The sequence below is a fragment of the Cyanistes caeruleus genome, chromosome 1, assembly GCF_971803275.1.
Source record: "Cyanistes caeruleus chromosome 1, bCyaCae1.hap1.1, whole genome shotgun sequence".
Taxonomy (NCBI): Eukaryota; Metazoa; Chordata; class Aves; order Passeriformes; family Paridae; genus Cyanistes; species Cyanistes caeruleus.
In genome coordinates, this window is record NC_141701.1 from 70,719,166 (window position 1) to 70,741,219 (window position 22,054).

The 22,054-nt window shown below is 41.4% G+C and overlaps 1 long non-coding RNA gene across 1 annotated transcript in view; it reads right to left on the reverse strand.

Moving 5' to 3' along the window:
• Nucleotides 1-691: 691 nt before the first annotated feature.
• LOC147655580 (uncharacterized) overlaps nt 692-22,054 on the reverse strand; it is a 37,877-nt gene continuing 16,514 nt past the window's right edge. Inside the window, exons 2-3 of the long non-coding RNA XR_015289757.1 lie at nt 2,307-2,450; nt 692-1,833 (exon numbers count right to left, since the gene is read on the reverse strand). This is a non-coding gene — a long non-coding RNA (uncharacterized LOC147655580). The remainder of the gene's footprint in view (nt 1,834-2,306; nt 2,451-22,054) is intronic.

Consider the following 22,054-nt stretch of genomic DNA (forward strand, 5'->3'; position numbering starts at 1 on the left):
AGTCTTCTTGCCTTTCAGTGGTAATTGTACCCAAAAACATTTTGAGGCCTTACATGATCACACTTCTCAAGGGATTCTAAATATTGATGGTTTTGCTTCCTCTGATCTTAGAAAATCCTTGTCAAAACGAGAAATTGTGAATGTAACTAGAATTTCTTTCTTCTCATCTACAACACTAATTTAATATCACTCCAGAAAATTTTTGGTTTTGAAATTTGTGTCTTCAGCCATTAGGAAACTTTTGTATTCTGTATGTTAATTACTTTCAGTAAGCTGCAAAATGCTTGTTTACTGAGATACTTTAACACCTGCCAATAGCTTGAACACAAGTAGTTTTTATGGGTGGCCATTTGGGGTTCTAAATTTGCCCACATCATTTCTGTCAATGTATTTCAGTGCAACACTTCAACAGAATATGTTGACTGTAGCACATGTATTCAAACACCCTGAATTCTGCAGTGAAGACTTCCTCATCCTTCGAAGTCATAAAATAACTGGTATCCGTATTCTTCAGGGCACAGGTAGAACCTCTTAATCTTTAATATTTGAATGGGACATTCCTTCACCAAAGAATAATCTATAGAGGTTGTAGAAGAAAACTGAACTCAGATTCAGATCTACCTCTAGCTTCTGGTAGAATCATGAATCTGAACCTTATATTCAAAATATTTTGGATAGATTCTTTCTCTAATTCACATTCTTTTTTTTCTTTTTTTTTTTTCTTTCTTTTGTCTAAGATCTGTCTAAGATCAGCATGCCTGAAGGAGGTGTAGAAATGACCATCCTTACTGTGAGTTTTCTCTCTGTCTGAAACTTTTCTGGTACAAAAAATTTTTTCAATCTGTAATATTTTCCATTTCCTGTTTGCCAAATCAAGTCATCTAGGAATTAATTTCAGATTATCAGTCTATGCTTACATGATTTTGATATTTGTTTTATGCTTTCCATTGCCACTCATTAGCATTTATACCCCGGGCTGAGTCTGTAGAATAATGGTTGGGGAAGTTTCTGTTTGATTACTAAACCTAAAACCAAAAAGGGTTCTTCCTGGGACATGTGTGATATGAATGTGATGAATTCAGGACATCCTGTATCTTGAGAAGGGAGAATGTCCACTGGGATGTGTCAGCTTTTTCAGAAGTCCTTGCTAGGCCATGGGTGTGGTGAAATGGTGTGTGAAAGGATATATGGGGGAGTGTGCAGGACTGTGATGTGGTTGATACTTTGCCCTTCAAACAAATAAAATGGGATTATCTGATTGCCTGTGACTACATTTTCCATTGGTTCAGTAATCTGTACCACTCCTCCTGAAGTATGTGCAAGTGCCAGGGCTCTGGCCTGAGCAGAAAGTAACTGAACTGAACATTCAGCAGTTAAACTGCTGCATGTGACATGAAAAAATCATGGACTTAATAAGTATCTGAGTGAGAAGAGGTCAAAAGTTGCCAATACCACTGTGAGGGCCAGGGCATATGAGGGGATATATGTGAAAGGTTTGGGGTCTGTGGGGGTCTGTGTCCATATTGAGAACTTGCACCCAACCTTGCTGTGAGCCCCACATAAAGACTGAACAACCCCCATTGAGCACAACCACTTGGAGCTGAAGAAATACCCAGGGCCCTAGCCCTCACTAGGCAGGAAATAAGATTACCCTGCATCCCCCATCATAGAATCACAGAATAGTTTGTGTTGGAAAGAACCTTGAATATCATCTAGTCCCAACCTCCTTGCCATGGACAGGTATATCTTCCACTAGATCAGGTTGCTCAAAGCCCATCCAGCTTGGCCTTGAACACTTCCAGGGATGGGCCATCCACAGCCCCTGTGGGCAACCTGTTCTGAAACAGAGAAATTAAGAATTAGAAAGAAATGCTTGACTAAAAGGGGTGTCTGACAAAAACCATACCCTGACACCCTGATCCACAAGAAGAGGAAGAAGGTCAGACTGCAAGATAAGGAGCTGGAATACACAAACAAGATGCAAAGACAAAGGCACCACAGGATAAAGGGGTTTCCTCAGACCCTAAGCCAGAAGGAACGTATTTAAAGTCCCAAAAGGCGGCCAAAGGACTGAAAGGGGCATGGATCTAATTGTAATATGAAGTGAGGACAGGCGGGGTTAGGAAATTAATATGTATTAGGCGTATCGTGTACACCTAGTCTGTAAAAGATAAAAAGGGAAAACCAAATCAAAAAGGTGTGCATGCTTTTTGGAGGAGATATCCCCATGCACCTCAGCGCTGAATAAATTCATACCTGCTCTTATAACTACTCTGCTAGTTATAGAGTCCCTTTATTCCGCATACCATTTTGGCGAGCCAGGTAGGAGGACCTCTGTCTGGCTGCAGGAGCGGCGGAGGAATGTATTCCCTGGCGTGCCCCCAGAACTTTCCAGGAGGGACCCTGAGCCTCGGTTCGCTCACCACAGGGACAGACAACAACATGCCGGCCTGTGGAAAAAGGTATGAATTAAATATCAAGGGAAGGGCTTCTGGTAAAGCAAGCAGAATTCCTCATCTCTTCATTCATATCTAACTTTTTTCCTTTTTTCTTAATTATTAAAATGCTTATTGGAAGCCTGAGTCTACTTCACTCAGCTATTTGTGTGTTACTCTCCAAATGAAAGGAGATAGAAAATGGTTTTGACATTTGAAAAGAGATTTGGTTCTCCTTTCAGCCCTGTGTTTATGTGCTTTCATTTTAAATATGTGCTTTTTATAATGCTTTACTGATATGTGCTACCCACCTTTATCACTACCTGATCAGTTATTACCCATTCTACCCTTTACTAAGTTCTTTTGTTTCCAGATCCTGAAATATCAGTGATTTCTGCAGTTCCTTGTGAGACATTTTTTTCCTTCTTCTCTCCTGTTGTATTAGGCTTCTCACATACTAAGAAATGAAGACATATCTTGGTTTGAAAGACAGGTGTCTTCTAAGGAAGGCAGAAGCTTCTTTTGACATGGAAAATGTAAACTCTCTGAATTATTATAATTTTAAAATTAAGGGGCTCTCAGGCAAAGATATGGGAATAGAAATAACAGTCCTTTACTAGGAAAATTAAAATAAAAATGCAGTACCACAAAAAAAAATAAAAAAACAAACATTGACAGAGTCAGGATACAACCAGACACCCTGTTGGTCAGGGTATTTGTAGTAGTCTGATTAAACGGTGGCTGCTGTCCTCCTGGAGTGACAGATGTGGTTCTGTTGAAGCAATGATCCTGTAGGAGGGTGTAGTTTTCCTCTGAAGGTCCAGTGGTGTTGTAAATGGTCTCCTTTTGGGAACTGAGAGGGAAAAGGCTGACTGTGGTGTTCCAAATTTCAGATTATATTTAGGTAGGAATGCTTGGCTCCTCCCCTAGGGTGGAGCATCTCCCAAAGGGATGAAGTAATTAATTTTATCAGTCATGCAGTGACGGACTCAATGGCCCAGTAACAGAAGATATGCCCCTGGAGGGAGAATGGGTCATGAAAGTGATAAAGAACACTGCCACACCTGGATTTAACAGCTGGCCCATTAACAGAAGATACTCTCCTGAAGTTATGAGGGATGGGTCATGGAAGAGATAAAGAATGCTGCCCTACCTGGTTTTAACAGATGGTAATAGAATACATGCTTTTGGTTATACCCTATATTGCAACCCAATACAGTGCACCTCTCTTATGTTTGTGTGTCTGCAAAGTGGGCTACTGCTAAGTTAGTAACATATGCTTCTTTAAGGATCTGAGTACAATCCTTGTCCCTATACTGGTTCAAAACACTTATAAGTGTTAAGTTACCTGGAAGGGCAAAGCATGACACAACAAGCTACTGAAAGCCCCTGTCCTACCCAGTTGCTCCATGTGAGTAATGTGCTCAGAACTCTGGAGAAAAACAGTAAGGAGAAAAAGAGATGAGAAATGGAGTGTGGATAGAGAAATTGGTAAATAAAAATGAGGCAACAGTGTAAAAGAAGATGATAGATGAACAAAAAATTGCAGCAGTTTAGATTCACCAATTTGAGTTTCCCGGCCAATGCACCAGATAATGTGGTGGGTTTTAGCACTGGCTAAAATCACCAGGACACTTACTTATTTCTTGCTTATTAGGAGAAGGGCAAAACAGGCTTAAAACTTAAAAGATATAAAGAATTTTATTAACAGGACTACAAGAATAAGAAACATCAGAACAAAACCTCCAGAACACCTTTTCTCCCCCTAATCAACTTTTTTCCTTTTCCCAACTGACAATGCAGAGACAAAACCTGGGATGCTAAGAAGTCTTTCATAGTCTTGTAGGGAGAGGAGTTTTCTCTTGTCATGCCATGGAGACTTCTCCACAAGAAACAGTTTTCTCATGGCTTTTTATTTGTATGAATAGCAGCCGCCCAGGCAAAAATTCTGCATTGTGACATTCCTCCCTGTCATAGAGTTACTTTACCTTTAAGGGAGTTGGAGTTGCTGAAAAGTGCTTGGAGTCTTTTCTCCTGACCAATTATCAGTCATTGCTGGGAATTGACAGCAGTTTAGGCCATTGAAAAGTGGGATCAACTTGTGAACCCTACCTTAAAATGTAAAAGCAGAGCTCTCTAGGTTCTCTTTGTTTTCTGGCTGTGGAGGGTGGCAGAGCTCCAGGCCTCCCGTCCCTGCCCAGGCCATGCGGCCGGGCGGGGATGGGGCCGGGCCTGCCCCGTCTCCCGGCCGGGAGATGGGGGGGCCTGGGGAAGGTTTTCCTCGGGCCCGGGCCGGGCCGAGCCGGGCCCGATCTCTGGCTCGGCTGCAGGTTTTGCTGTAACTACATTCACTAGAAACTGCCCAGTGAAGAAAGAGAGAGGCCCTGGACTTGCAGCGGGTTGGAGCAGCGACTACACGCTCCAGAGCAGCCATGAGGAACTTTCCATTGCAGACGGCTCCAGCTCCTGTTCGGCAGAGATCTCCGAACCATCTACAAAAGCCTGGGCAAGATGTTAACTCTTTCATTACCCAGATGAGACTTGCAGATTAATCTTTTTATCCAGAGAGAGAGAGAGAGAGATCAACATGAAAAGAGACTTTATAAACTACCAGTGACAGGAGAGAAAAGAAGCTTCAGGAAAGGTAGAGAATTAAGAAGATGCTTTAATTAAGCTGAAATATCTCCCTGTTAAAACTATGGAGATGGACAATGAAGTCCTGAAAAGAACTCCTTTAATTCATGATATAAGATCTAGAGAGGAATAGTGTTCAAAGTGTAAATTTGAGTAAAGAGTAATTATAGTATAGTGAAGTGCTGGGAGATTAAAAGCCTTGAGAGGCAATGAGAAAACTGTTGGGAGATTTGAAGCCTTGAAAGGCAATGAGAAAACTGTTTTCTGGTGAAGCTCACAGAAACAGATGAAGAAGACTTTTTTTTGCCTTTGAATAACTTATCCTTAAAAATGCTATCTCTAGACTCATGGCCCATACATACTTCAGAGTGATGTGAAAATGGGAGGAGTGAACTCTAATAATAGCAGCTCTGAGCAGCTAACATTAAGGCAATAGAAAACTATAACAAAAATAGTTTTCTTGTGAGAAACTCCATAAATTAACAGGAAGAAACTTCTGTTTCTCTATAAAGACTGGTGAAAAAACTAGCAAGAATTGGGACTGTTTTAACCATCAGAGTTCCAGAGTTTTTGTCTCTGTTGTCAGGTGAACAAGGAAATAGTGGGTAGATAGGGGATGGAAAGGTTTTTCTGGAAGTTTATTCTGGTGTTCTTATTATTGTGGTTTGTCAATAAACTTTCTTTTTTTTTTCCCTTTTAAGTTGTATGCCTGTTTTGCTCTTGTTCTAATCCATATCTCACAGCAAGAAGTAAGTAATTTTCTTAATTATTGGTTTAAAACCACGACACTCCCATTTTCACAGCCCTCCTAAAGTTGTTCATGGGCCATGAACTCAAGGGGTATTATTTTAAGGATGAGTTATTCAAAGGCAAAGGTTCTCTCCGTCTGTCTCTGTGATCATCTTTGGGAACTGAGGTTTCCTTCTTCTCTCTCTGGGGGCAAAGGATCTTCATCAATCTCATCTCTCTCTCTTTTCAAGCTTCTTATGGGATCACAGCTACTCCAACATCTGCTTAGCTTCATCAATGGATGCCTCTGCTCAGATCTACAGTTTGAATACTTCATCTCCCCATACTCTCATGAATGAAAGGAGGTATTTCAGTATATCATTGTCCATCTCCATGGTACTACCAAAAGAATTTTTAGCCCATTAGAGCATCTCATCATCCCTCTTCCATCGCAGGCTTGACTCCTTCTTTTACTGACCTCAGTGTTTTGATGTTGTCAGTCTATGTGTCATCACTCTTTTTCTCTCCCTTGAGAGAGGATTGAGGTCTGCTGATGAAATGAAAAATGAGGCATGGGACCACCTTGCTTTGTGATGATTTATTGCTCAAGTAGCCAGATGAGATGTCAGTCTCAAGGCATGAGATTTAGAGGAGTAACAAGTCAGCCATAGCTCAAGGTGATCATGGGTTTCTTCTCCACACAGCAATATATAACGTTTTGGTCCAATGGACAGTTGACACAAAACCTGTTTTCACTCATTAACATATCACCTTTGCTTAATTTTGCTGCACTGTGTCTGTGTCTTAGCCACTAAGCTGACAGGTTACATATACATACACCTCTATTACAGTTCCTAGATCTCTATCCTATTCTATAACTCACACTATTACAGCTTAAACCTCAAACTATTTTACCTAATATAATTTCTTACATACTCTAGGCATATTCTTACTTATAACTATAGGAATATAACTTTGTAATTTTTCTACCCAATGTCTGTGCACCTTCATTATTACATTAACCCAAGATCTTTCTAAGGCTGCAGATTGAACCCTTCAGCATCTGTGGAAGTTTCTACTTTTTCATTTCCCAGTCTGCAGGTCTCCTCTACATAGTGAAAGGATTAAACCTTGTCCAGGCCAGAGCAGTCACAGTGATGGATTTCAGGCTGCGCTGGGCCCGTCCCTCCGCCCGGCAGCCACTGGGAGGTGAGGCTCGGCCTGGAGCCGTCGGTGTGGGCCGGGGGCGGGTCTGGTTTAGTGTCAGCGAGATGTCACCAGCCATGCCCAGCCCAGCCTGGGGCAGGGCCTGCAGCCTCCATCCTCTGCCCAGGAGTCACTGGGGTCCAGCCTCTTCCACGCCACACAGGCTGTGGGGAGCAGGGCTGGCCTCACCAGAGCTCCACTCCCTTCTGGGTCTGGAAGCAAAGAGAGCCAGTTCCCAGGCTTGTGGTTTTTAAAATGTGGATCATAACAGAGGCGGATCTAATTTCTAAATGGTGCAAAATGTTGTCAGTTCTGAGAACTAGCCAGCCATTGTCCTGTCCTAGGCACAGAGAAAGCTCCTAGCAGCTTCTCTCAAAGAAATCACTTCCATGGATGGTTCTTACTTCTTCCCCTAAATGTCAATTATTGTCAAACTACCACAAACACAGATGTAAAAAAATACGCTATTAGCTTTCATATTAATCAATACTTTTTATCATACCTCTTTGTCTGTGTTTCTCTTGAGAACATGAGGAAGATGATATGATGAATTACTTAATAATTTGAGCTCTTCATCTCAGAAAAATCTCACACCACAGCATAAAGAGGTAAATGTTTTATGATAATAAGACCAATAAAGACAATTTGCATTCATAAGGGAGGAAATGCTATGGCTTAATGAGTTATAAGATCAGGATAAGGAACAGATAATGGATTTGTACCAGTCCTTCAGTCATACCACCACATTCCATGTGAATAGTCACATAAAATTTAATAGCTGAAGATTAAAAAGGGCAATACTTTCATTTACATTATCTGCTAAAATTATTTCAACTTGTAATTCTGTAATCAGTCTTAGTCAGCAAGTACTCAGTGCTTAAATGCAGAAGTGATTCATCAGATTACACAGCATTATAGCAGCTGTAGGTACTGTCCAAATTCTGTAATTTCAAACCAAATGGTGAACACCCAGCCCAATGCTTTACAAACTCAGACATGCCACTAATGAATGCATTAGTTCTGCTGTTTTCTTTGCCTTCAGCATTTTGGCACTTTTTTCCTGGTTCTGAGCTTCTTCAGGAGGTATAACTTAGATAAACCTGTTTATATTTGATGCAATATTGATATAATAAGATTGTGGGTACCCTGTGATCTCATTCCTGCAAACCATGGAATCATTTTAACTCATAACTATGAAGTGTCTGTGCTCAAACTATGCTGGAGTAAGCACTTCCTGAATTGTTTGTTTCTGTTTTCTGCACTAAACATATTCTCTTCTATCTACAAGGCCTTTTTTCACTTTCTTATCTTCTGTATATGCAGTATCAAAGAAGTAAACTATGGTATTTTAGTCTGTAGTCCTCCTTTGTACTCTTCTGCAGACCATGGATAACTTTTCCACCATACAATCCACACAGGAAAAGCTGTGCAAGGCTGAGAGGTATAAAATACAAACAACAGACCTCAAAGATATACAGGAAAGAAATCTCAGAGACTAGAGAATTAAAAACAATCAAGATTATATTAAAGACTCCTGTGGCTGCCTACCACCAGACTGTTGTAAAGGGGTAGCATTAACTAAAACAACTTTTTCTGGGTTCAGTTGCTGATCCAACATTTAAATTCTTGCAGAAAGCCAAAGGCTAACTTAAATAGATATCAAGAAATGGAGTTAACATCTTTTGAGTATGTCTGCTTTAAATAATAATTCACGTAGGTAGAATGAAATACCTACTGCTAAGGAAACAATGTCCAGATATGCTGGACGTAGATATGCTTTTGGGAGCTTTATTTTTATCAAGCCTTGGCCTGGTCTCATGTATTGAGTGGTCATGTGGAGCTGGAGCACATTAGGTGTGCTGTTTACACACACCTTCTAGTTTAGTTTTATGGCAAAATAATTCAGTCCCCATCCTGCACCACCCCTACACAATGTGCACCGCAGCATCAGAATTGGGGATGATCAGGACACTTGCTTGAGGAGTATCCTCATGACCCAAACTAAAGCACTCTGTCACACAGCCATCATGGCTAGGGCCAAAGCAGTAACCTGCCTCCTTCATCCTGTCCTATACCAGCAGAAGCAGAGGAGTGTGCTCTCTAGAACCACTGTGTTAGGAAAAGACAGAAAGACTTGCACTGAAAGTTTTACTCAAGTCTTTAATTAAAACATTCAATGAAATTAATTAACCAAATAACTTTCACTAAGCCCACATTACCATGGTTACATTATTATTACAATGTAGCCAGCATGTTATTGCCAGCCAAAGAACAACTCAAAGTAATAAAAATGTAAAATCTCTTCTTTTTCTTCAATAAACAAGATCACTGTGACCTTTCCATCTAAGCCAGCACTCTGTTTATTAAATTATCTGTAAGGCAACTCAGTTCTCAGGCCTAAGTATTCTCCACTGCCAGTTCTGCAAAGCTGAAACACTTCAGCTGGGAAAAGGGCTCCTACTACTTCCCTATGGTGTGGTGTGGGGCACATCTTGCATGCCACTGATTCTGGGCCCCTTCATAGTACACTGCATACTTTCAAAACAAACCCATGCTATGGAAGTTACACCTGAGTAGTGAGCAGTCTGTTTAGAGCTTAGGCTCCAGGATTACTCATCTTTACCCTATTTTTTGGTTGTCATTTACTCCTAAATTTTCTGTACAGCAGTAGGGTCAGATTATTAGTTTAGAAGTTAGTCTTGATTTCAATTGAAGTATTAAACTAGATGACTTTAGGATGTCCCTTCAAATCCACACCCTACTTTGAATCTGTGACCATGAAAAAACTGTCTGTATATTTGCCCTAGAGAACCTACAGTTCTCATAGCAATAAAGCGTTTTTTGCAATGAGTGCTTTATAGAATACTATATACTGGTGTCCACCTAAAAGATAAACCAAATCCAAGTGATCAGCATGATAGTATGATCAAGCAACATGACATTTAGTGAAGGAATTCAAGCTTCCCAGTCTACCTTATGAACACTGAAAGAGCATTTCATAATACTAGACTAATCTAGATTTCTCCAAAAAATCCCCAAGTAGGCTGCTCTTGTATCATAGGATGTAGTAAATTTGTAAAAGTTTTGCTCCTCTTACTAATGTAAGGTGTGGAAGACCCTTGCTTGAAACTTCCGCATTGACATTAGGTTTAATCAGAAACCCATACATAAAATAATTTCATTAGGCCTGTGATTAGGCCTAGATTAATGGAAATTTACAGCATGTCTTTATTTTGTTCAAGATAGACCTTTTGAAGGATCTAGACATCTTGAGTAATTCTTTTGTTAGCTAAATACTTATTTTTAGGTACCAAACAACATAACCGAAAAACAGGGATAAGCACTTAGTTAATGCTATAGCAAAACTAGTTTCCTGATCATCTATATATTTATATCTGCATATGTAGAAAAATATCTTTATACATATTCCTATATATATTTATATGTATGTATAAGTACACTCTACTCTTATATGTTACCTACCCTTGCATCTATATTTAAATTTTAAGAAAACCCTGACAGAAATGCCATATGTCTTTATTAGTTTTAAAAACTCTGCTTGGAAAGGCATAGACTATACAGGGATTGACTATCTAATATCACTTATTGTATACTGAACACAGCTGTTTTGGTTATCATCAGTAGCTGGTAGAAAGGTTAGACACATGTGAATCAAAACAAAATTAAATGGAAGAGGTGGGTCAAATGCTTCCTAGAATGCTCTTCACACAGATTTTTATGAACCATGAATTTTCAAGGTCATTCTTCATAACGCTTCTTTATCACTTTCAACAAACACAAAGGGCTTTAGAAACTGGGAACTCAAATACAGTATTCCTTGGAAAGGTGGAGGAAGAAAAACATCTTGGAAAACACAAATAAGTGAAAAACACTAAAAGTATTTCAAAATCAGTGGTTTTTCTATGGCCAGATTGTAAAACAGATTGCCAGTCAGTCAATGTGTAATCTATTGCTTAAATCTATTTTGCTACCAGTAAAATAGAAAGTAAATGTCATGGAAAATTTTGCAAACTGCCCCTGGGTGTAAGAGTCAGGAAGTCTATCTTTGATGTAAGGAAAATTGAGTGAAAGTGAAATAAAAGAGAAAATTGATAGATCTGTGATCAATGATTAAGCAAGCAAAAGCCAACACAGTTTTTGTAGAAAGAGGTTATCCCTCACAAATTAATGAATTGTTCTTTTAGGCAGTAAACAAGGAAATGGATAAGTATATTTGTATTTCAAAAAAGAAGAAAATCCATCCAAGGTATCTCCTCAAAAACACTCCCCTTTAGGAAAAAAAAATAATAGAAAGAGTAAAAGATAAGAAAAATTGCTCATTGAAAAAGAGAAAATAATGGATAAGGCCAAATAGCCAGTTCTTACCACAGATCTCTTTCATTCACAGAAATATGCCCTAAGCTCAATATATTCACATATTACCTAGAAATGCCATTGAATAATGAGAAGTCAAAATTATTCAAAGTCGACTAAAACTGATCTCAAAGATTTGAAAAATGCCTCAGAATTTCAAAAGACCACGAGATCAAATGGCAAAGGGAATTCAGTATTACTAATTACAGAGCTCTGGAAAGGACAGCTAGAAACAGCCCCAACTGCCCAAGTACAGCAATGAGCCATTGGGGCTCCTGACAGGAATCTTGGAGCTGTTCACAATTACTCTTGGTGAACACTGGTGCCCAAGGAAGGGGGGAAAAAAGTAATTTAGGAATTAGAGAACAAAAATACTGTTTTACTGTGAACATCCACAGTCCATTCCAGAATACTGTTTGCTGATTTGGCTTCACGGTCTTTAAAGAATGAGTCAACTTAAAGGTAAGGAGGAATAAATAACAGGGAGCAGAAAATCAGAAAATGGAAAATCCCAAGTGGTCTCAAGAAAGTGGAATCTCATTCTGTATTTTGTGCCTGTTCTCATTTTGAAGGTCTCTCCTCAGCAATAAAGCAATTACAGCCTGGCTGGTAGCCCTCTGCAGCCCAAAGACTCAATTTGAATAGTAGCAAAGTGGAGGCTGAACATGCCCCAGAATGACCTCTGTAATTAGCCTGGGAGATCTCTGCCATCAGCCCAGGATGGCCCAGAGTTTATCAGTAGAGATTATCAGAGTTTATCAGCATATGTGCTGCCAAGGCTTTTGCCAGGGCTCAGGCAGAGTAGGAGCAAGCTCTGGATGTTCCCATAACTCATAATGTGCCCCACTGCTGGAATGCAGAATGGCAACTCACTCTGGTGAACAGGCATTTGCCTGGGCAGGAGATCTGAGCATCATTTTGTCACATGCATTTACTCACATCCTATCAGCCAGCTACCTTCTTGACACTTGACACCTTTGGGACTGGAAAAATAGCTCTCTTCTTGCCAGACAGCTAAAGCTCCAAAAATGCCTGTATTCTGTATGCTCCATGGGGAATTTCCTGAGCTGGACGTAGTTTAATACTTAAAAGCCAAGGCAGTTTTACAAGCACAGACACAGGCCACTTCATGCTAACTGGCCTCAGTGCCTGAGTATGTTTGCTTCCAGGCATATTCAGTTTGCTGGTAGAAACTCTTGTTAGGGTTCAGCATAATATTCCTTTCCTATGCTGTCTTTTGATTAATTTCTACAGAGAACTCTTGCTGCTGTTTCTTCTGTGATCTTTGTTCTTTGTGTGAAGTCCTTTTGACCATGGATGACCCTGCCTTTATGCAGATTGCCTGGCTCTACCTGCTCTCTGCCTGTGTACTTTTTGTCCAGGCACCATCTACCCTGACTAAGTTCTGAGGGTGGAAATAAGCCTCAATAGCCCTGACCCAGTGCTGTCTGGGACCTCCACCTAACACCCTGTCCCAAGGACACAGGAGTTCTCTTTAACCTCAGCTCTGGATGTTCTGTTCCTCCCTGAGCCCAGTCACTGGAGTATTGGTCTCCCGTCCAGCTCTGGTCCCCATTGACCCAGTCCCTGTCCTGCAGACTAAATTTCTGGCTTGACCTGGAACCTGACACAATAACATGAACATGCCTGGGTGTCTGGACCCTTGGCTGAAGCCAGTCAGTGTACCTGGTTCTGCCCTACTCACCTTGCACAGGGTCTGTGAGACTGGGCTCTGGCTGAGACCCCTGCCCTATCATCTGAGTTATTGCTCTTGATTCTTGTCGGTCTGTCCTTTAGCAAGCAGCAACCCATTGCTGGTCTTTGATGTGAACTATTGACTCCTTTTCAAAAAAATAATTGTTTCTTGCAACTAGGACTACTGAGACCAGGAATAGGACCTTGCTGCTATGTGGTTTTGCTTCAACAGTGTTGCAGTCTGCAACCTCAGGATCTCGTCCAGGGAAGCTGCAGGGTTCTGGGGACCAGCATGGAGCACCAACAAGACAGGCTCCTGGTTCATGAAACCATTTATTCAGCATGGGAACAAACTCAGATCCAGAACAGAGAGCCCCGAACAGAGGCACAGCAGGGGTTTTTGAGGGACAGAACTCTTGAGGGTCTCCACCCTTGAGGGTGGAGTTCAGGTTCAGGGACCACTAGAAGTACAGCAAGGGAGAAACTCCCCAGGGACTCAAACCCAATCAGAACTCCTGGGCTGCCCTTCACAAGGGGTTTGGGGTGGGACAATGTAACTCTTTGCCTTCCGGGAGGCAGGTCGCCACACAACACAGCAAGCGTTTTTATACCACTTAGGAAGTTAGTAAATTTGTGTTATGTAGGATAATTGCACAAAAATGCACAGCATTTTCATTTTGTCTCTGCATGAAAATCTGTTAGTTTAGCAGATCCCCTGTACTGTCCCTTCTGTAATCTTTTGCCCAGTGTTAACACAGTCCGTTGTGTCTGGGGTTATGTCTATCGACATAACACGAGTCAAACTGTGCCAAGCACACAATCTAATAGTGATACAGGATTCTCCAGGCTGATTAACATTCAATAACCCCTGTGGCAAGTGTTTTGCCTCTCCAAGTGGCACATTCATCAGCTAGGCCTCAGCATGGTCTGGATGTGAGAACAATCCCAGCAGGCAGTATAGACAATATCATGCCCTCTGTCAGGTTCACTCTGGCAGTCTTAGAGTCCTATCCCACCTGACCTTGACACAGTAACCTCTCTTCCATGTTTATACTTTATAGAATCAGAGAATTGCAGAATGACTTGGGTTAGAAGGGAGGGGATCTTAAAGTTCCAGCCCCCCTGAAAGGCATACCTTTCATTAGACCAGGTTGCTCAGAGCTCCATCCAACATAGCCTGAAACACCTTCAGGAATGGGGCGTCCATAGCTTCTCTGGGAAACCTGTTCCAGAGCCTCACCACTCTCAAATTAAAGAATTTATTTCTCATATATAATCTAAACCTAGTCTCAATTTGAATCCATTCCCCTTTGTCCTATTACTGCATGCCCTTGTAAGATTCTCTCTCCAGCCTTCTTGTAGACTCCATTCAACTCCAAGTACTGGAAGGTCACAATTAGGTTACCCCTAAACCATCTCTTCTTCAAGATGAACAATCCACATTCTCTCAGGAGGAGAGGTGCTCCATCCCTTCAATTATCTTGATGTCCCTCCTCTGGACTCACTCCAATGGTCTCAACTCCTCAATGTTCTCCCTATGCTGGGGACTTCAGAGCTGGATGCAGTGCTGCAGATAGGGTTAGAACAAAAGAGAGGGGCAGAATCCCTTTCCTCCCCTGCTGGCCACACTGCTTTGGATACAGCCCTGGACACGTTTGGCTTTCTAGGCTGTGAGTGCACATGGCCTGGTCATGTCCAGCTTCTCATCCACCAGCACCCCCAAGTCCTTCTGGGCAGGGCTGCTCTGGATCTGTTCATCCCAGCTTCTGTTGGGGTTGTCCCTTAGGGCCACATCAAACACAGCCGTAGCCCTTTCTCTATTACAAGGGAAATACCATGTCAGCTCAAGGGAGAAAAACATTTTTGTTCTCATTAAAGTCAAAGGACAACAGATAGCTGTGCACACCAATGCAACTATTGCCTCTCTTTGTTAAGGTCTCCCATAGGATTGAGGGTTTGGAGAAGATTTGGATAACAGATGTTGTGTCTGTTTACACTTGAAGAGAGTTAACACAGCATCTGGGACACATAAGCTGCACACAGATAAGCAGCCATGAAAAAATATAAATGTTTAAGACAGGGCATACACAGGATCAATATTGCAGCCTATGTTCTGGTGTAGCTCAGCATGAATCTCAACTCTTTGATAATACAGAGCTTTTGGTCCTTGACAACCCAGGCTGGAATGCAGCAGCTCCCTTTCAGTTAGGCCTCTTGGCCTAGTGTGCTGGAAGGGGGAAAAAGAGGCTGAGGATGCCATAAAGTGCTGCTACCACTCAGAGGGCATACACTCCAGAGGATGTGAATAAGAGGGACCTGCACTATTCCCTCAAGTGCAAGTGATTGTATGCAGGGCATTGTTTTATTCTTGACCAGGCAGATGTAGGGTCCTCCCTTCAGCCGGGAAAAGTAATTGTGTGTGCCCATCTGCAACCCTGAAGATGTTTCAGCTCAACAAATCATTCTGTGAGCCAGAAAGCACCAGTGTTGCAACCCCCTGCCAAATGATGGATCAGCCATGAGATGTGTGTCTCTGCCTAACATCTGGCTATTTAACAAACAACACCTTGAAAACTTCAAGGAATGCAATGAATCTGAGTGTTCTTAGTCTACATACTTTTCCTCATGGCTAGGTGAGTATACAGAAACTAGTAACATGTCAAAGAATATTTGCAAAAAGGATCTTAAATTAAACACTAGTGTCATTGAGTTTCAGCTCTTATTATATAAAGCTTTAACTCTTTCCTTTAGGCAAAGAATGGGGATAGCTCAGTGGTGCTGACAAGGGCCACATCTCTGGGCCACCTCTCTATTCTTTGTCCATGGCAGAATCACGTCAGCTTGGTTTCCATGGTTTCCAGCTGGGGGGAGAAGGAAGAAAACATGGATAGATTTTTTGCAGGGATTGGATGTTTGGTATGCAGTGTACACAAAGCTGGGCAATATACCATCAAGGGTGAGGGGAGAAATCTTTCATCAATTCATCAGATAGTGTCCTATAGCAACTGCAGCAGTTAAAGCAGTAGCTGCAGAGGTAGACAATGGCATAGCAACCAGCTATGTCAGACCAAGGGTCCCACACTCCTTCCTCATGCATGCACACTACAATTACAGAACAATTACAGAATTTGATTAGATACCTGCATCTCCTAAACGAGATCAAGTTTTGTAGGCACAGCACCCAAAAGCTTCTACTTCCCTGCCCTGGAAGAGGATGGAGTATCATGCATGCTGACCTCAGAAACATTCTCTGGAAAGCGGCAAATGCTGCTGGATTTGAACAGTATCAGTGGGGTGAAGCAGTTGGCAACTGTTCCCTGCCCACACCTAATGTTAGCTATGACTCCACTGCAGGTTCCTCTTCCTACTCTCTTTCCACCTCAAGAAATGGAGCGCTTTCCATGTCACCATACAGTGCCCACATCAGCTCTTCAGCAGCTCTGTCTGCCCGCTGATGGTCAGTGATGGCTTTTGGTCACTGAGCCCATTCTGCAGGCTGCACTGCCCCCACCATCTTAGAGTAAACCTAGTAGATGCTGTCCAGGGCTCCACTGTCAGGGAGACATCTTGATAGCAGGAATGTTTACAACACAGATGCCAGAATAGACAGTGTCTTAGAAATGGGGGAAGGTTGAATCCATTTTCTGTGGGCATATTTATTCAATGCTGGTGTCTGGACAGATCCAGGAGTGGGCCAGCAAAGAGTGCAGTGGTGGCCACTGGCTGCTCTGCCTAGGGCACCAACACCAGAGTTCTTCATGCAGAAGTACATACACCTCAAAATCCTGGCAAGTGATTAATTTTTTTCCTAGTTACTGTTGAAAGATTTCTCCTCCTGTCATTTATGGCCATGATTCCTTTTTATTTTCCCAGGCAGACAGAGGAGATATCACTCCTGTCCGTTCACCTCCTTAGTTGGGTCTAGTAGGCTCTACTCAGGTTGTTCTGGTCAGCCAGTGTCAGTACCTGGAGATGTAGAGACATTTGGAGCAGAAGGAGGAGTTTGGCTTTCATAATACTAGATGCATATTGTTCCAGAGCCAATCCCTGTCAGGAAACGTGTGTGCCCTGCTGTGCTAGCTGCATCCATCTTCCTTGTACTTGAAAGATGGCAGTCCGTTTGACAGGGATACTGGCCATGTAGGCCTGCTCTCTAGTGACTGATCCTTTGGTTCATTTGCAAGTCAAGCTGACAGCTGAAGAGATGACAGATGGCCCACAGCACAGACCTGTGCTTGCTGCCCAGTATCATGAATTACCGGATTCCAGCAAAAAGTACAAGTTTTTTCCTTTTCCTTCCCTTACCAGCAAGATGGAGAAGGATACTCCTCATACCTGCCTCTGTTCTCCAGGCAGATGCTGTGGGTGGTGGTGATGAAGCAGGAGATTTGTGTCTAATCCAGCATGAAAAGGAGATCACTCAGGAATGGCCCCAAAAGAGGCAGCCTATGATGCTGCAGGACAGGATTCTGGCTAAAGACCATGTAAACTGAGGATAGGAGGTTTTGTAGCATCTTAACTCCTAGAGGCAGGGTACAGTGTCACAGCCAAATATTTGATGAGATTAGCAGAGTGGGGACAGCAATGACCGGTTACACTGGATCAGCCATTCAGGTCTCTAGTCTGCCTGGAACCCCTTATGGAGTTCTAAAATTTACCCTGACACTGGCTCACAGTCTGTATTCCTCACACTGTCACACTGGGTCCCTCCAGACAGGGAAAGAAGCACAGAAAAGGCAAACGTCTTCCCTGTCCTACACTTTTTCTACACAGGGAACTGCCAGAAGTGTAGGGAACATGAATTCCCACCACACCAGAATGCCCCTTTTACATTTGCCAAAATGGAGATTTGTGCTACCCTGGGGGTCAGATTCCCTTAAGCACATAAATAAAAATTGTTAATGCTACTTCCCCAGCTAGACAGTTAAATAACCTTCTTTTTTGGCTATTCATGGACTCCAATGATCAGGCTTGCCTTCCCATCTGAAGCAACAGAACTTGCAAGCCTCCTTGGAGATAAGGCAAGGTACAAGCAAAAAAATCAAACATCAGCTGCAGACTTCTGTAACAAGAGAGTACCGAGAATGATGAAAGAACAAACTGAAGAGGGAAATCATACATACAAATGAGGCAGAAAATCTTGGACATCTGGTGGTAGTGACATCTGAAGACAAGGAGGAAAAAGTGAGCTGAAAGGGATCAGCAAAACAACCAAGGACTTAATTGTAAGAGGGCTGAAGTCTGGCTCTAAAGCAGAACAGCAGGTGCAGTGTATATATTATACTGTGACAAGGTTAATTAATCAAAAAATCTTTGCTAATTTGATTTGGCAGAATGATTTTATAATGGTACCGGTTATTGCATCTTGTAGGGCAAAACATTCTTAATACAATAGTAATAAGTTGTGGAGGAAGCCTAGTCCTCTGACAAGCATCCTCCCTGGAGATCTGCCCCTTAAGATAAGACAAAACCACCTAGTCATGGTGATTAATCTGTGGACCCCTTCCTGCTTCAAGACCCCATGTTATCTCCCTGCTAACTATTGGTCATCTTATCCCGGTCTCAGAGCATTGGTCCCCTTCCCAATCCTCCCCTCCCCTATAAAAACACCAGCTTTTGCCCAGATCAGTGGTTAGAACATCACTGGCCCCCTTCGCTGAAGCCTGCATTAAAGACTCTCTGTGGAACTCCACATGGTCTTCCCATCTCTTGTCTGCGTCAGCTGGGGTAACCCCTGAACGGAGCTGGCTGGGCTGAACAGAGCTGACTACAGAGCAGAAATCCCTTCTAGAAGAGCTGATCACCTGAAGCCTCTGCCCACGCTTCTAAGGATTACCCGTGGCTGGAGATTGCCTGGATACCCCAGACTGTGGCTCCTTCCCCGGGACGTCTATCTGGACTTGTTGCTGGAAGAAGCTGTGGGTTGGACAGACCCCCGGCCCCAGCTTAAAGTCTTAAAGCTGAACTCTGAACTTTTGTCAAATAAACACAAACAAGAGAGAATGAAATGTAGCTCTCACTAACACAAGCGTATCTTATCAGCAAAATGAAAAACAAATACTAGCACATCTTATAGCAAGTACATCAATGAAAATCATCTTTTGGTTCTAACTGAATAGAACACTTGTCTGCAGTAAAGACAACTTGTAATCTTTTTGAAGATTTTATCTACTTAGTGTGTCCCAAAAGCAATAGCATCTCAAGACTGATAAAGAAGTAAAAACATGATTTTACAATAGTTGCAAAACATGTTAGGCCCTTTCTTGTGTATGGGCCATTTGTACCAGCATTTACATCCTTCTCTTCCACAGGAGGAGAAGTTAGAGCCTTTCAGGCTTTTGAAAGCTTCACAATCCTGTGGATTTTGAGGTTAGGAACAGCCTTAGCTGTCATGACCATGAGATGATGGAATTCAGGGTTGTGAGAGGAGGGAACAAGGAAAATTGCTGAATAACAAGACTTGGCTTCAAGCTTAAGAATAGAACATCTTGATGTGCAGAAATTCAAGGAAAGGTAGCCAGCAAATTTCACGTAGCTTCTGACTTAAACAGGAATATGGCACAAGAAGTTCCTCACTGAAGTCACATCTAAAAAATAGTGTTCAAGAAATGGAAGTGGGGAGATAGCAACCAGAAGAGACACAGTCTGAGCCCAAAAGAATGGGGTTGGGAAAGCCAAAGCCCATCTAATGTTGAGTCTGGCAAGGGACATGTAGGAAAGCAAGAAGAGCTTCTACTGATGTACCATCAACAAACAGGTGATTAGGCAAACAGGGCCCAGTGCTGCATGGGGCAAGTCACAAAAGAACAAAGTTCTCAGTGCATCTTGGTTCAGATTTTACCAACAAGACCAGCCTTCAGGGGGGCACCAGGCCTCTGGGAACAGTGGAGCAGTCTAGGGCAAGAAAGACTTCACCATTTGAGTTACTAAATTAGGGAATGTTTAAAGAAACTGGACAGATGTGAGTCCATGTTACTTGATGGGATGCACCCACAAGTGCTGAGGTTGCTAGCTCAAGGGATATCCTTATGACATTATACAACTTTATCCTCCAGTCAGATAGATATATGCTGCTTCCTTTGCCTTACAGTTCAGGCCATCAGAGACTGCTATAATTTATTTACATGAAAAAGTAAAGTGCTACAGTTCTCGTTTCAAAAGCATTTGAAGCATCAGGTAGAAATGCAGCCTTTTGCAGAAAATCAATGCATTGATTTCCTTGGCTTTTTTTTTTTTTTTTTTTTTTTTTTAACAAAGGAGAGAACAGAGAAAGAGATAAGGGTAAAATGAAGGCTCAGGCATGAAATCAGATTTTTTTTTTTTTAAGCAAGGAAGCCAGAAGCAGTAAAAGAAAAGATAAAAGGAGCAGTCTTTGCAGCAGGCATATATGGAAAATCAGTTTAATTGAAGATACTGTAATTTATTTTTCAGCCTGGTGGTGTAGTGATGGCTTGATCAAAATAATGCAATTGATGTTGCATAGGGTGATGGCATTTTAATTTCCACATAGCTGATCAGATAAACACATTTGTTGTTTTATTCCTTCTTTTTATATCCATCCATGACCATTTGCACATCTGGTCATCAATCTTTCAAGAGATTTAACACATCACAGAAAATTTCCCACATTTCAATTTTTATCAGCTTTGTAACAATAAATATGTTCCATTAATGAAAGAAAAAAGAAAGCAAAACACAAAAGCACATAAGGCTCAAGCTGCTTGCTCATGAGCAGCAATTTCTCAAGGTCATTGTTTTATTTAGGAGAATACTACTAGTACTGCAGTAACTATTATGTGCATCTATGATGTCTGAAACACATAACATTACCATTAATTTAACACTATGTCTAATAGAAGGGTTTGACTTCGTGGTTCTTTTCTAGGAAGGAACGAAAATAGATCTTTTTTTAAGACAAATATTTGAGAATAAAACATTTTGACTGAAAATATTTTCAAATATTTTTTTTTAAAAGAAATTTATTTTAAAAATAACTACAAGCATCCTGTCAACATAAGTAAAGAAGAGCATAGGCAGAAAGAAGTGATTAAGAAATCGCTGGAACTACTGTCTCTTGCCATACAGAATCAGTACAGGTGAGATTTACTAGAAATAAAAAAAACAAATAAATATGAGAGGGAAATAGAATGTAGAAAAACAATGGAAATTAACAGCAGGATCTACAGGTAATAGCACATATTTGGAGATAAAAAAGGCAGCACAAAATAATAGTAAGGCATTTAAAACCACCAGGAGAGTCAAAGAATTGATGTCTCTTGTGAGTGACACAGTAATCCCTTATACCACGGATTCTGAAGAAATTCTGACAGTATCAATGCTTCTATACCACTAGAATTGTTTTTTCTATAAAAAATTGAACTTTCAGGCATCAATATAGTCTATAACTTGTAAATATTATTAAAATGTTGTCCTTTTTAAGAAAAAGGAAATAGGGATCTATAAAAATGCACTGAATTTTTAAAACATAGCCTGCTTTGTGGGGAGAAATGTAATGGTAACAGGCTTTGTCTTCTACTATCACAAACCTCAGTCAATCAGAGTTCCATTGGCGCCAGGCCTCATTTATGTAGTACCATCTCTATAGATTTATTTAAGCCATCTCTAATGTGTGTAGCTCAATAGGTTTCAGTCTGTATTGAGAGGCTTGTTTTTAAAGAATGCACTTTGAACTCACACAGTGAATTCACACAGTGGGTTTGCAGAATGAGGGGTTTAATCGTTTAATCTCAACACTGTGAACTGTATAAGGGCAAGAGGGCAAAAGTCAGCTACCACTTACTTTTTTCAGTCAAAAAATTGTTTCATTTTTCTATTGAGGCTGTTGATTCATTATAGAAATACAGTTCTTTACTGAATTTCACTTCACCTGCCTCTTTGATTTGTCTATGCTTCATGTTCTGATAGGTCAAAAGACAGATGCAATGCATTTTTAGATCTCTGCAGTATAACCAAAATGTAGT